Genomic DNA, 15,394 nt, shown 5'->3' with positions numbered 1-15,394 from the left:
CGCATACTGCAACTTAAAAAAAATTTAAAAAAAGATTCTGCATGCTACAACTCAGACCTGAAGCAGCCAAATAAATAAATATATAAATATTAAAAAAAAAAAAAAGACTGATGCTGATGAGATTCAGAGTGAAACATGAAAGCACTGACATCATGCTCTGATTTTAGAGCCACGGCTCTCAAAATGTGGCTCCCCGGGCCAACAGCAGCAGCACCTGGTAACTTGTTTGAAATTAAAATTCCAGGGCCTACCTCTGACCTACAGATTCCAGAGGTGGGGTTAAAACAACCCCTCCAGATAATTTTAATTCACACTAACATTTGAGAACCTAGTTACGAAGTAATGAAGTCTCATCTGGATAAAAACAGCTTATATAATTAGGAAAACATACTTCTTGCTCAAAACCCATCCTGTTATTTAAACCTAAACTCCTGAACAAACACTAATCTATTCAATTGTGAAATGATAAGCTGGAAGATGACAAAGTTTTTTAAATTAGATATAATTCTGGAATCTCTCATTTTGAAATAATGTACTAACCACTGCAGTGGAATGAACTGAAGAATCTAGTTTGTAAAAAGTGATAAGCAATCAGCGTATTTGGAATTTCAATATTTAGGTGATTTGAAAATACTCTAAGGTTGGGAAACAGCGCAAATCCAATTATCACAACTGCCATATTTGTGCAAACCGATTAGTTTAGTCTCTCTGGCTCCAGACTGAATTAACATGTTTAAAATGGAAGAGGTTCAACAAAATTTTAACTTCTCCTTTTTTTTTTTTTTTTTTTTTTGGTTGCACCACATGGCTTGTAGGACCTTAGTTCCCCAACCAGGGACTGAACCCAGGCCCTCAGCAGTGAAAGCACAGAGTCCTAACTACTGGGTGGCCAGGGAGTTTCCAAAAGTTGAACTTCTGAAGGGCTATATCAGTCACTATAGCGTCAAATTTAAGAGCTGTACTATATTTGAGCATAAAGATTATCGAAATACCACATCTTTCACACTCAGACTGCAATTTCTAAAATAACTTATACTTGCTTATTAATATGAAATACCCTTTCTCTGATTATGTGAAATTACACTGAACATCACTTGACTTCCAACTTAGTAACAAATGGTTTATGAATTCAGAAAATGCTAAATACCAAATAAACAAGTGGTTTATTTTTTCTTTTTTTAAATTTATTTGGTTGCGCCAGGCCTTAGTTGCAGCAGGCGGGCTCCTTAGTTGTGGCACGTGAACTCTCAGTTGTGGCATGCATGTGGGATCTAGTTCCCTGACCAGGGATTGAACCCGGGCCCCCTGCATTGGAAGTGCGGAGTCTTAACCACTGTACCACCAGGGAAGTCTCCAACCAGTGGTTTCTTAATGTTTTTGATTATGAATCTGCAACAAAAATTCAGGTACATAAATGCCCCACTATACGTGCATTTATACATAAATTATATATGTACTACTGTGATAATACGGAGTGTACATTATAAACTACAAAGTAAAAATTAAATAAGGCTGAAATAAACACAAAGATGGGTTTTGATTTTTTTTTTTCCCTGAGACCCACATGTACCCTTGATGCTTACACACACCCCCTCTTTGGACTCTACTTCAAAGCTACGTGGCCCAGCAACCCTGCAAGCATTCTCAGGCAGTGTCCCTGGCCACTCAAGGGGAAGCTGTCAAACACAGTGACCAAATGAATGTCTTCTTCCTACTAAGTTCTACCATCTCCGACTCAAGTTATGACACTGGGTTCCTCCCTTCACCCCTAACACCCTCCTCTGATACCTCTCACTTGAGAGGCAGTGGAGAAGACTGTAAAGCCAACAGGTGCAAGGACAGCATAAAACCATGGACTCTTTTCAGACAAACCCAAGTTTGCACCTGGCCTCTGCTTCTAACTCACTAGATGACCAGGGGACAGTTAGATAACATCTCTAAAACTAATCAGTAAAGGGGGTGATAACAGTGTCATCTCCCTTGGTTATTATGATGATTAAGAGAGATAAGCTGTCATTAGAGAACCTAGCACAGAATCTAGACAGCCCAAGTGCTCAATAAATATTTTACCCAGACATTACTTCAGGCAGCAAAAGATGTCACCTGGACTTTGTTTCAGCGGCCAATGGCCAACTCAGGAAGGGAGCAGGTTTCAGTGGAAGCAGCTAGACGGTACAGTCCGGCAGACCTGGTTTAAGGGCCTGATCCCCAGTGACAAGCTGGATGACTCTGGCAACCCAGTTTCTCTATGAAGAGGAGTCTTCTCACCTGTTCAGTGGGGATGATGACACAAACTGTACATGAAGTACCCTGTCAGAGCCAGTAAAACTAACACTGGTGGCCACCAAATGGTGACTGATGGTGAGGGTAAACATATAACACATACACCTAAGTGTCATTCCAGTGTCTTTGGGGCACATTCACATACACACTAAGAGAGTAAGCATCCCCTAAGGTCTACTACCAAATGTTAATAAATGCATGTGTACCGAACCCCACAGGTATGGTTCATTTCCCAACTGGACAGTTTACTTGTTCGTATATGACCGCAAGCAATTCACAATCTTTATGCCTCCATTTTCTATTCATAAACTAGGAGTAGTAGACTTTTTATACCCACCTCCTGACAGTAAACTAATCTAGATTATAAGGGAGGGGAACCTAAACCAGTCATTATAAAGCACATGTAAGGATTCCCCTGGCGGCACAGTGGTTAGGAATCTACCTGTCAATGCAGGGAACACAGGTTCGATCCCTGGCTTGGGAGGATCCCACATGCCGAGGAGCAACTAAGCCCAAGCGCCACAGCTACTGAGCCCCTGCGCTGCAACTACTGAAGCCCAAGTGACTAGAGCCTGAATGACTAGAGCTCATGCTCCTCAATGAGAAGCCACTGCAACGAGAAGCCCATGCACCACAACCAAGAGTAGCCCCCACTCACCACAACTAGAGAAAAGCCCGTGCACAGCAATGAAGACCCAATGTAGCCAAAAAATAAAAAATAAATGAATGAATAAATAAATTTTTTTTTTAAAGTACATGGAGACCTCTGGAAAGGTGCTGTTTTTGCCACAAGAGCAAAAGAAAAGAGCTCTCAAACACCAGATGAGTTCATAATAAATGAGAAACAGTTCTTTCAATTTCACAAAATCACCAAATGAATGTGGAGATATATTTATACATATTTTGTGTTTTTTACATCATGGGCCCCAGGGCGGAATGCTGCAAATGTGTAAAACACCTAAACTTAAACTCTATCAACATACATTAAAAAGATACAGGTCAAAAAAAAAAAAAAGATACAGGTCGTCAATTAGAGGAACACCTAAAATACACTCAATTAGACACCTTTGACCCTGACTCCCTAATAAAAGCTTCAATCTTTAGCACAATACCCTGAGATGGCAGCACACCAATAAGGACACCGCATAACCAAACCTCACAAACGTTTAGTCAGAAACACACTCAAAGGTAGTATCCTTAAAAAATTCTTTACTATGTCCTCTTCACAAAAATTATTATAAAATCCCCAGGAGTTTAATCACCCAGCTCTGTCACCACAGAAGGCGGGGAAGTAAGTGACACAAAACAGGGTCAACTCCTGCCAGGAGGGGACTCACTGCTCCTCTCAGCCACGAGCGTTTCCACCTGTACAGCTACCTATGGCTCAAACAGTCTGGATCCAGAGCTCCCTGCAACTAACTCGGTCCTGACGTTAGGATCCTGCAATGATACACAGAGGTAATAAACCCACTTAGAGTAAACAGAGGCAACATTAGTGAGCAATGTTTAGGTGTGAGCGAATCAGAGGACTAGAAACCAAGCGAAACCCAGCACACAAGCTACGTGTTGCCTCTCAACCAGGTCTTGCAGAAGCGGTAGGTGCGGACAGCCTGCTCTTCCCCGCACACCGGAAAACCCAGACAGCCCATAAGCAGGTTCTAGAACCGGCAACTTCCCGGGGGACGGCGGGGCCGGGGGGCGGGACAGCGCCACCGCCTCTCGGGCCAGGGGTCCCTGGGGCCAGGGGGAGGGCTGCGGGCGCGCCAGGGGCCCGGCCGGGGTGGGAGTGGGGAAGCGGCAGCCTGGCCCCCTCTCCGGCTGCAGTCTCCCAGCCCGGCCCGCACCGCTGCTGGACAGCGCCCACGCCGGCGCGCCAGTGCCCCCGGCGGCCCCCATCCCGGAATTCCCCGGGCCGCGCAGCGGGAGGCCCAAGTCCGGCCCGCGGGCGGACGCCCTGAGGACGCGCACGGCGGTACCTGTGGCGGCAACAGCTCCCGGGCGGCGGCGACGGGGACGGGGGTGGGGCGCGGCGTGCGCGCTCCCGGCCCGCGCGGTCCGGTGCGTGGCGCCCGCCCTCTCTCTCCCGGCCGCCAGGCGCCCGCGCAGCTCTCCGCCCCTTCACCTCTCACCCCCTACCTTTCCCCTCCCGCTCCCTCCCCCGCCGCCCTTCGCACGTGTTCCCAGCGGCGCGCGCATGCGTGGTCGAGCCCCCGCCCGCGGCTCCCGCTCGCCCCCTGGTGGGCGCCGGCCACACGACCTGCCAGTGAGAGATGGGGCGAGGCCCGGCGAGGCGGAGCGTGAAGCTGGGACAGAGGCCTAAGCACAGCAGAGCTTTTTACGACGCGTTCCGGGGACTTAGCAAGAACAGGCACAGGATGCCCATGTTCCCTGTTTTATAGCAGCGAAAAGTTGAAAGCAGCCGAGAGATATAACAAATGCAGATGGGTCAAATAAATTATGTCCATAAAATGAGTTTCCTCAAAGCCTTTTAAAAGGATGTCTTATGAATACTTAACTAATGTGGAAAGATGTTATTGAAAGAAGGGTCAAAATGGCTGTAGAGTATGAGCCTAATTTTGTTAAAAACAATCCAAGGAGAAGGGTCTGGGGCGATGCTGGTGTGTGGTCAGTGGATAGTCTGGGTGGAGGTTTAGGGTGTAAGGATTTTTCCATTTGCTCATGGGCATGTAACCACTTTCTACATGGAACACGGTATTTGTAGCAATAGCTACATCCATTGAGCGTTTACTCTTTGCCAGGTGCTTGAAGCCAAGTCCCCCTAAAACCGAGTTCCTCCGCCCAGGTTATGACTAAGCTCTCTAGCCAAAATGTTACTCCCTTTCTTGTCCAACACGTTTCCCTCAAGACTGAGGAGTATCAGAGAAAAAGGGGGATTGAAAGGGAGCAGGGCTCTGTGGGGGCCCTCCTATACACAGATAAGTTAGGGAGTCCCCAGAGAAACAGAACCAGGAATGACTTTCTTGGCATTTTGTGATCTAAGCCTGGCCACAATGCTTACCCTTGGACAGGTCTCAGTAATTAATGAGCTTAAGTGGAAGAAAGAAATGCAGGAACAGAGAAAAGGCAATCAACAACATGCAGTGATAAAGCAGAGTCCTAGTTCCCCCTCAAGGGATACACATAACCATATATCTTTGAGTTCTGCAGGAACCAAGGCCCCCACCCAGGTGGAGGATGGAATGATGGTGTAGACCCACCTGACTTCAATCAACTAAAGCTTGGACTCTGTCGACCTTTGCCCCAATTTACGTTGAATTCTCTTCTGCTCAAAGCCCCATCATGAATATTCATGTAATTTTGCTGTTCAGGGAGATGCTGCTTTGAGAAAGATCCCTCATGTTCTCCTTACTTGCTGCCTGTAATAATCAATCATTCTGTCTCCCAATCTTTGGCTTGGTTGTGTTGGCTCCATACGGACCAAGAGGCGAACCCAGTTTTTGGGTAACACTCCCAGGTAGAAAAGCCTTTCTGTGTCCCAGTTTCTTGTTTGTAGGAAAAAGGCTTCAGCTTCCTTGAACTTCCCTGAGTTCCAACGGCAGACTCAAAGTTACTAATCAAGGAAGTGAGGGAATGCAGAAACAAGGGAAAACAATCCTAGTTCCTCCTTGAGGGACTTACAGAACAATATATCTGTTTGAGTTCTACTTGAACTAAGTCCCCACCCAGGTGGAGGATGGTAACTTCAGGTTGAGCACAAGATTCCTGGAACACCACCCTGCAGCCCTCACCCGAAATTTTGCCTATAAAAACTCATCCCTGAAAACCATCGGGAAGTTCAGGTCTTTCAAGCACGAGCTGCCAATTCTCCTTGCGCAGCCCTTGGAATAAACCTTTCTCTCCTCCAAACTCCTACGTTTCCGTTTGTTTGGCCTCACTGTGTGCCCATCACACGAACTTGGGGTGGACAACATGCTGAGCTGAGCATTTTGCACACATCCTCTCATCTGAGGATGAGGTAGGTCTCACAAGAGGAGAAGGGGAGGTTTTGCACCAGATGAGGGTGCCAGTCCCAGGGCCCAGCTCTGGCCCATCCCGGGAAGCTGCCCATGGTGATTACCTGTGGGCTGGCCCATGGGGACCTTGATCACAGCACCTCGCATCCTCGTGGACACAAGTCTCAAGTGTCAGGAGTCAGCCTCGCCCCACCCTGCTGCCCTGGGCACGCATTCCTCAGCCTACCCGCACCTACCCTGGTGCTTTCTAGATACGGCAGATAGATCCCGTTCCTGCCCTTGAGGGTGGCAGTGCTGGGGCTGCATAAAAGGCAGATATAACCACAATGCAAGGCTAAAATCAGAGGTGGCCCTTTGGGCAGCTCCAGCCACCACACCCCTCACAGGCCTTCTTCACAGTCATGTCCCCTGCAGTCAACCCTGTTCCAACTTCTCGGAAGCCTTGACTTCCTCCTTCCCACCACACTACTGTCATGGTAAAATTAAACAATAATGGTGTTGTGCTGTACCCCACAGGCCTACAAGCCATGTGCTTGCCCAGCTTTAAGAGCAAAGAAAGAGTCTGGAGTCAGCAACAAAGACATCAATGGGGTAATGGATGGGGGAGCTTACACATCTGAAGCAAGGTCCTGGAGCGACACCCCACTGTGTAGGGCAGACAGCGGGCAGGACATGATGGCAGTCCTCACTCTCAAGTGGAAGAGGAGATTGATTACCAGTTATAGGGGAATTGATGTCAGGTGGGCTCATTAGGTACCAGGGAAACCAGCAGAGGGGCATGCCCCTCCCCACCCCTTTGATAATCACCCGCGGGGGCAGGGCAGGAGTGTAGGAAGGTCAGTCACATGCGTGAGATATAGGCGAAGCAGGCACTGGCTGGGCAGGGGATGTACAGAGAGCAAGACAACTGCCATCTTGAGTGGCCTGACCATACAAATGGGGTCAATTGACCTTGGCCCAGAGTGACCTGTAAGATTTTGTCCTGTATTCAGCGTTGGCTTTTGGCTTTAGGTGAGAATGTTTATTCTATAAAGGAAGAACTCTTTTTTGTTATTTTTAAATTAGAGAGGCAACAAGAGAGAGCAGTGTCGGGGAGCCTTACCTACACCGGTTATTCATCTCACATCACTCCATGTCTGATGCGTTGTAGTGCCATCATCCGGCCTCTCAGGAATCTTGAGGGCAAAAACGTTCCTCCTTCTCTCTCCACTGCCTTGTTCCTTTTGGCAAATATAAAGTCTACCCAGTATTTTTTAGTTTTCTGAGTGAACATCACCCTGCATGACTAAGTCCCAATTTTTTCCTTTTACTGTCAAGTTCCTACAAAGAATGCAGTTCCAAAGTTGCCTCACAGCAGAACCACTTGGCGCAATGTTTAAAGGTAAGTCAGAGGACTTCCTAGGTGGTGCAGTGGTTAAGAATCTGCCTACCAATGCAGGGGACACGGGTTTGAGCCCTGCTCTGGGAAGATTCCACATGCCGCGGAGCAACTAAGCCCGTGCGTCACAACTGTTGGGCCTGTGCTCTAGAGCCCGTGAGCCACAACTATCCAGCCTGTGTGCCGCAACTATTGAAGCCCATGCGCCTAGGGCCCGTGCTCTGCAACAAGAGAAGCCACTACAGTGAGGAGCCTGCGCACCACAATGAAGAGTAGCCCCCGCTCGCAGCAACTAGAGAAAGCCCGTGTGCAGCAACGAAAACCCAATGCAGCCAATAAATAAATAAAATAAATGAATAAATTAAAAAAAATAGCAGCTTTCACTTTAAAAAAAAAAAAGTTAAGTCAGAGTCTTCCTGAGCCCCACCCCAGGCCCACTGGACCAAAGTCTTCTCTCCAAAGATTGCAGGAAACTTGTCTGTTCACAACACCCACCACAGGGACGTAACTAGACTATCTTTTGGGTACTCCTGTCACCCTCCTTATTTCCGATCCCCTCACCACCCAACCATTTCACCCAACCTATGTTTACAGGGGACTGACCCTCAACAAGATCTGGATACCTTCCCCCCAAAACAAGAGCCTCCAAAACTGACAAGCACTTAGTTAAGTGCCTCTGTGCCTGGCAGCAGTGCCAAGAGTCTCCCACTGCACAAGAACCACTGGGGACCCTCTGGGAAACCTAAGGCTCATGGGCCCAGGGTGAATCTGCTAGTGAACGTCCCTCATGAGCTGAATGAAATGTCTATGATTTTAGGGCCTCTCCAACAATTTATTATGAAAACACAGGGAAAAGCTGAAAGAACCATATAGTTAACAACTATACAGCCTAGATTCTACAACTATCAATGTTTTGCTTAGTATTGCATGTTTTTCTAAAAAAAAAAAAAAAATCCCTTTATCCACCTATGAATCCATCTTATTTGTTATGCATTTCCAGGTAAGTTGCAGATACCTGATTTTAGTTTTTAAATATAATTCAGATGGAACAGCTAGCTGACTGAAAAACAACACACAACCTTAAAGTTGAGAATGGTGTTTTATTTGGGGACGTTACTGAGGACTCTAGCCCAGAAACAGCCTCTCAAACAGCTCTGAGGAACTGTTTCAAAGAGATAAGGGAAGAGCCAGGATATACAGCAGTTTTTGCTGGTTGGGGGGGAGGAAGTAGTCAAACATCACAAAACTACTGCTAATCACAAAACCAGACATCTCAAGTATGGGAAGATGCGAGAGTCTGGGCTCATTGAAATCATTCCTTTGTTATACATCTTAACTATGAGGGGCATCCATCCCTGGTGCACCACTGGTCGGGGGGGAGGGCTGCTGCAGTGGCTGATGGTGGGCAACATTTGCTGTTTATTGAAATGGTGAAATGGTCAGCAATATTTTTTTGTCTACAAGCTCCATTTTGCCCTAACTAGCCAAAGATCAACCTTACTTCGGATTGCTCCCCACAGTAAATTCAAAATTTAAAAAAACTAAATGGAGCTTAGAGATCATCCAGAAGTGGTAACAATTCCCAGTTCTTGAGATTGCATGCTGCGCCCAACCTCATGACAATCTTAAAAAATAGGGGCTGGGTTTATTTCACAAATGACACGGGAGGAGATCTGCCCACGGTCACTCTGATACCTGACCAAGCAAGCAGCCACAGGACTGTGGGTTCCAGCCCACTGCCCAACCACTTCAGCTTGTCATGGACACAGAGAAGGGTGTTTCATAATGATACAGCTCTCTCTTTGCAATCGCTTGCACTAATGGTCACGCTCACCCTGAATTAAGCATTAGTGACAGCAGCTGGCAGTGGAAAGGGCTGCTTCAGGACCAGATTCCCTGGATTTGGATTAAGGTTCTGACACACGGCAACAGCTGCTCTGCCGCCAGGAGAATTAACTCAGCCTCAGGAAACCTGAATTTAGGAGTCAGGTTCCAAAATGCAACCAAGAAAACTGACCTCTATGTTTTTCAAAAAAATGACATCACTATGAACACATGTAAAATGCTTGGATTCTGATAACCAGTAGCTGTTTTAATAACCGTGATATGGTCATTAGAAACATTCAAAATCTCCAAGTTGTATTAATATTCATTCATTGCCTTTATTACCTGTCAAGTTCCTACTATGTGTCAGTGACCAGGGATATAAGTTAATTTTCTGCACTAGAGAAGTTAGTGCATACCTTTAAACAAAACCTTAGAGGCAATATGATAAGGAATATTTCTGAGGTCATAATAGCTGCCAATAATAATGACAAACTATTGATTGTTGGCCCCTTGCCAGAGGCAGGCTTTACACTATATTACTGCATAAACCCCTCATGACAGCCTTTAGGGGCAGGTAAGATACAGCCCATTTTAAGGATGCAAAATCTAAAGCACCCAGGGCTTCCCTGGTGGCGCAGTGGTTAAGAATCCGCCTGCCAGGAACAAGACAAGGATGTCCACTCTTGCCACTACTATTCAACATAGTTTTGGAAGTCCTTGCCACAGCAATCAGAGAAGAAAAAGAAATAAAAGGAATCCAAATTGGAAAAGAAGAAGTAAAACTGTCACTGTTTGCAGATGACATGATACTATACATAGAAAATCCTAAAGATGCCACCAGAAAACATCTTGAGCTAATCAATGAATTTGGTAAAGTTGCAGGATACAAAATTAACACACAGAAATCTCTTGCATTTCTATACCCCACCAATGAAAGATCAGAAAGAGAAATTAAGGAAACAATCCCATTCACCATTGCAACAAAAAGAATCAAATACCTAGGAATAAACCTAACTAAGGAGGTAAAAGACCTGTACTCAGAAAACTATAAGACACTCATGAAAGAAATCAAAGAAGACAAAAACAGATGGAGGGACATACCATGTTCTTGGATTGGAAGAATCAACATTGTGAAAATGACTATATTACCGAAAGCAATTTACAGATTCAATGCAATCCCAATCAAATTACCAATGGCATTTTTCACAGAACTAGAACAAGAAATTTTATGATTTGTATGGAAACGCAAAAGACCCCAAATAGCCAAAGCAATCTTGAGAAGAAAAGATGGAGTTGGTGGAATCAGGCTTCCCGACTTCAGGCTATACTACAAGGCTACAGTGATCAAGACAGTATGGTCCTGGCACAAAAACAGAAATATAAATCAATGGAACAGGATAGAAAGCCCAGAGGTAAATTACGGCCAACTAATCTATGACAAAGGAGGCAAGGATATATATACAATGGAGAAAAGGCACCCTCTTCAATAAGTGGTGCTGGGAAAACTGGACAGCTACATGTAAAAGAATGAAATTAGAACACTTCCTAACACCATACACAAAAATAAACTCAAAATGGATTAAAGGGCTTCCTAGGTGGCACAGTGGTTGAGAATCTGCCCGCCAATGCAGGGGACACGGGTTCGATCCCTGCTCCAGGAAGATCTCACATGCTGCAGAGCAACTAAACCTGTGCGTCACAACTACTGAGCCTGCGCTTTAGAGCCCATGAGCCACAACTATTGAGCCCATGTGCTGCAACTACTGACGCCCATGCGCCTAGAGCCCGTGCTCTGCAACAAGAGAAGCCACAGCAACGGGGAGCCTGCGCACCACAACGAAGAGTAACCCCCACTCACTGCAACTAAAAAGAAAGCCTGCTCACAGCAAAAAAAAGACCCAACACAGCCAATAATATAAATTAATTAATTTAAAAAAAAGGATTAAAGACCTAAATGTAAGGCCAGATGCTATAAAACTCCTAGAGGAAAACATAGGAAGAACACTCTTTGACGTAAATAACAGCAAGATCTTTTCTGATCCACCCCCTAGAATAATGGAAATAAAAACAAAAATAAATAAGTGGGACCTAATGAAACTTCAAAGCTTCTGCACAGCAAAGGAAACTATAAGGAAGACGAAAAGACAACCCTCAGAATGGGAAAAAATATTTGCAAACGAATCAACAGACAAAGGACTAATCTCCAAAATATATAAACAGTTTATCCAGCTCAATATCAAAAAAACAACCCAATCAAAAAATGGGCAGAAGACCTAAATAGGCATTTCTACAAGGAAGACATATGGATGGCCAAGAGGCACATGAAAAGCTGCTCAACATCACTAATTATTAGAGAAATGCAAATCAAAACGACAATGAGGTATCACCTCACACCAGTTAGAATGGGCATCATCAGAAAATCTACAAACAGTAAATGCTGGAGAGGGTGTGGAGAAAAAGGAACGCTCTTACATTGCTGGTGGGAATGTAAATTGATACAGCCACTATGGAGAACAGTATGGAGGTTCCTTGCAAAACTAAAAATAGAACTACCATATGGACCCAGCAATCCCACTGCTGGGCATATACCCAGAGAACACCATCATTCAAAAAGACACATGCACCCCAATGTTCATTGCAGCACTATTTACAATAGCCAGGACATGGAAGCAACCTAAATGTCCATCAACAGATGAATGGATAAAGAAGATGTGATACGTACATACAATGGAATATTACTCAGCTGTAAAAAGCAATGAAATTGGGACATTTGTAGAGACATGGATGGATCTAGAGACTGTCATACAGAGTGAAGTGAGTCAGAAAGAGAAAAACAAATATTGTATATTAACACATATATGTGGACTATAGAAAAATGGTACAGATCAACCGGTTTGCAAGGCAGAAATACACAGATGTAGAGAACAAACATATGGACACCAAGTGGGGTAAGCGGGGAGGGTTGGGGGGGGAATGAATTGGGAGATTGGGATACCAAATTGTACATTCTAAATATATGCAGTTTATTGTAAAAAATAAACAAATAAAAAGTTTTTAAAAAAAAGAATCCGCCTGCCAATGCAGGGGACACAGGTTTAAGCCCTGGTCCAGGAAGATCCCACATGCCGTGGAGCAGCTAAGCCTGTGCGCCACAACTACTGAAGCCCACGTGCCTAGAGCCCCTGCTCCGCAACAAGAGAAGCCACTACAATAAGAAGCCTGAGCACCGCAACGAAGAGCAGCCCCAGCTCTCCACAACTACAGAAAGCCCGTGCACAGCAACAAAGACCCAATGCAGCCAATCAATCAATATAAAAAAATTTAAAAAGCCCCCTAAAGCACCCAGAGCTTTAACAAATTGTTTAAGGACACAGAAAGGCAGAATCGAATGTCAATCTGCACGATCTCAAAGCCCCCAAATTTCTGCCACTGATCTTACAAGTGCTATGGGTAGAAGGGAGTTGGTTGGCAGGAAACCAAAGAGCAGGGATCACCAAGGGGATGCTGTATGAGTAAGGCCTTGTAAATTAAGAGTTTGCAGCAATAACTAAATGCTTAAACTACATGCCAGGGCTACTTTACATGTCATCACTTATTTGATCCTGACAACCCTTTAAACCCCATGATTTCAGGCTTATTATCTCCCCATTTTGTAGATGATGAAACTGAGGGCTGGAGAGGTTAAGTCACTTGAGCAAGGTGATTATAGTCAATCACTTTAGTGTCCCCTTCTCTGTAAGCAGATCATACACACAGCCCAGCCCATTTGTCAAGTGACTGGTGCCTCCCTGTAGGGTGAGTGACTTAATTGTCAGCCTTGGCCTTGTGTCTTGCTTTGATCAATGGAGCATGAATGAATGTGATCTACACAGGTCTGGCAGAAGCTTTAAGAGCCATTGCTCGTGTGGATGAGCCTCTTGTTCTCTCTCTTGGCCAGGAGTCCTGATGAGAGACTGCTCCTTCCACCTGGGTCCCAGACTGAGAGGCCACAGAGCAGGACGGTAGCAATGGCCCACAGCCCCTGGACATGTAATGTGAGTGAAGGATATGTTTGTCAATGTAAGTCACTAGGATTGGGGATTACTAAAGGACTGTTTGTTACTAAAGCTAAGATTGGGGATTACTAAGGATCGTTTGTTACTAAGCAGAGCTCTAAGTGATGGAGTCAGGATCCTAACCTCAGTAGCTGTAATTTATTTATTTTTTTTTATAAATTTATTTATTTATTTATTTATTTATTTATTTATTGGCTGTGTTGGGTCTTCATTGCTGCACGCGGGCTTTCTCTAGTTGTGACAAGCAGGGGCTACTCTTCATTGTGGTGTGTGGGCTCCTCATTGCTGTGACGTCTCTTGTTGGGGAGCACGGGCTCTAGGCGCGTGGGCTTCAGTAGTTGCAGCACATGGGCTCAATAGTTGTGGCTCACGGGCTTACTTGCTCCGTGGCATGTGGGATCTTCCTGGAGCAGGTATCAAACCCGTGTCCTCTGCATTGGCAGGTGGATTCGTAACCACTGCGCCACCTAGGGACCCCTTGTAGTTGTAATTTAAATGCCATAAAATTCATGTTTTAACTGTACAATGATTTTAGTCAAGCAAAGTACAACTATCACCATAATCTAACTTTAGAACATTTTTATCATCCCCAAAAGAAACCTAGTGGAGTTGTTTCCCTTTCTCATCCCCCGTCCCACAGAATTGTATGATACATAATCTTCATGTCTGGCACAGAGTTTCCTTCTGAAGTTTACCCATGTTGTAACATGCATCAGTACTTCACTTTTATTTATGCCAAACTGCATTTCATTGTATGGATATATCACATTTTGTTTATCCACTCATGAGGTGATGGACATTTGGGTTGTTTCCTGTTTTGGAGATTATGAATAATACTGCTATGAACATCAACATGAGTGTTTATGTGGATGTATGTTTTCATTTACTTGGGTAAATACCTAGGAACTGAAAGGCTGGGTCATAAAGTAAATCTACTTTTTTTTTTTCTGTAACTTTTAGTGGTTTATTTATTTTTTGGCTGCACTGGCTTTTCGTTGCTGTGTGCGGGCTTTCTCTAGTTGCAGAGAGCAGGGGCTACTCTTTGTTTTGGTGCGTGGGCTCCTCATTGTGGTGGCTTCTCTTGTTGCAGAGCATGGGCTTTAGGCACTTGGGCTTCAGTAGTTGCAGCACACAGGCTCAATAGTTGTGGCTCGTGGGCTCTAGAGCACAGGCTCAGTAGTTGCGGCACATGGGCTTAGTTGCGCCTCAGGATGTGGGATCTTCCTGTAGCAGGGATCAAACCCACATCCCTTGCATTGGCAGGTGGATTCTTTAACCACTGCACCACCTAGGAAGTCCGGTAGGCAGATTCTTAACCAATGTGCCACCAGGGAAGTCCCTAGTAAATCTACTTTTAACATTTTTAAGAAACTGCCAAACTTTTCCAAAGTGGCCATACCATTTTACATTCCTACCTGCAATGTATGAGGGTTCCAATTTCTCCTTATTCTTGCTAACACTTGTAATTGTCAGGTTTTTTTAATATAGCCATTTTAGTGGTTATATAGTGGTATCTCATGGTGGTTTTAATTTGTATTCCCCTAATGGCTAATGATGTTGAGCAACTTTTTACGTGCATGTTGGCCATTCCTATGCCTGCTTTGGTGAAATGAAATGTCTATTCAAATTTTTTACCCTTTTTTTTTTTTTTTTTTAATGAATTTACTTATTTATTTTTCTGGCTGCACTGGGTCTTTTTTGTTATGCAGGGGGCTACTTTCTCTAGTTGCAGCAAGCGGGGGCTACTCTTCATTGCAATGCACAGGCTTCTCAGTGTGGTGGCTTCTCTTGTTGCAGAGCATGGGCTCTAAAGTGCAGGCTCAGTAGTTGTGGTGCATGGGCTTAGTTGCTCTGCAGAATGTAGGATCTTCCCGGAC

At 45.0% G+C, this 15,394-nt stretch overlaps 1 protein-coding gene across 3 annotated transcripts in view; it reads right to left on the bottom strand.

Moving 5' to 3' along the window:
• The window catches only part of SCAP (SREBF chaperone), a 77,701-nt gene extending 73,310 nt beyond the window's left edge, over positions 1-4,391 (bottom strand). For all 3 annotated transcript variants that reach the window (XM_057706842.1, XM_057706843.1, XM_057706844.1), the window contains exon 1: positions 4,260-4,391. The gene's annotated coding sequence lies outside the window, so the exon portion shown is untranslated. The remainder of the gene's footprint in view (positions 1-4,259) is intronic.
• Positions 4,392-15,394: the final 11,003 nt, after the last annotated feature.

Source organism: Hippopotamus amphibius, chromosome 13 (genome assembly GCF_030028045.1).
Source record: "Hippopotamus amphibius kiboko isolate mHipAmp2 chromosome 13, mHipAmp2.hap2, whole genome shotgun sequence".
Classification (NCBI taxonomy): Eukaryota; Metazoa; Chordata; class Mammalia; order Artiodactyla; family Hippopotamidae; genus Hippopotamus; species Hippopotamus amphibius.
The sequence above is the reverse complement of the archived record's forward strand: the minus strand, read 5'-3'. Positions and strand labels throughout refer to the sequence as shown.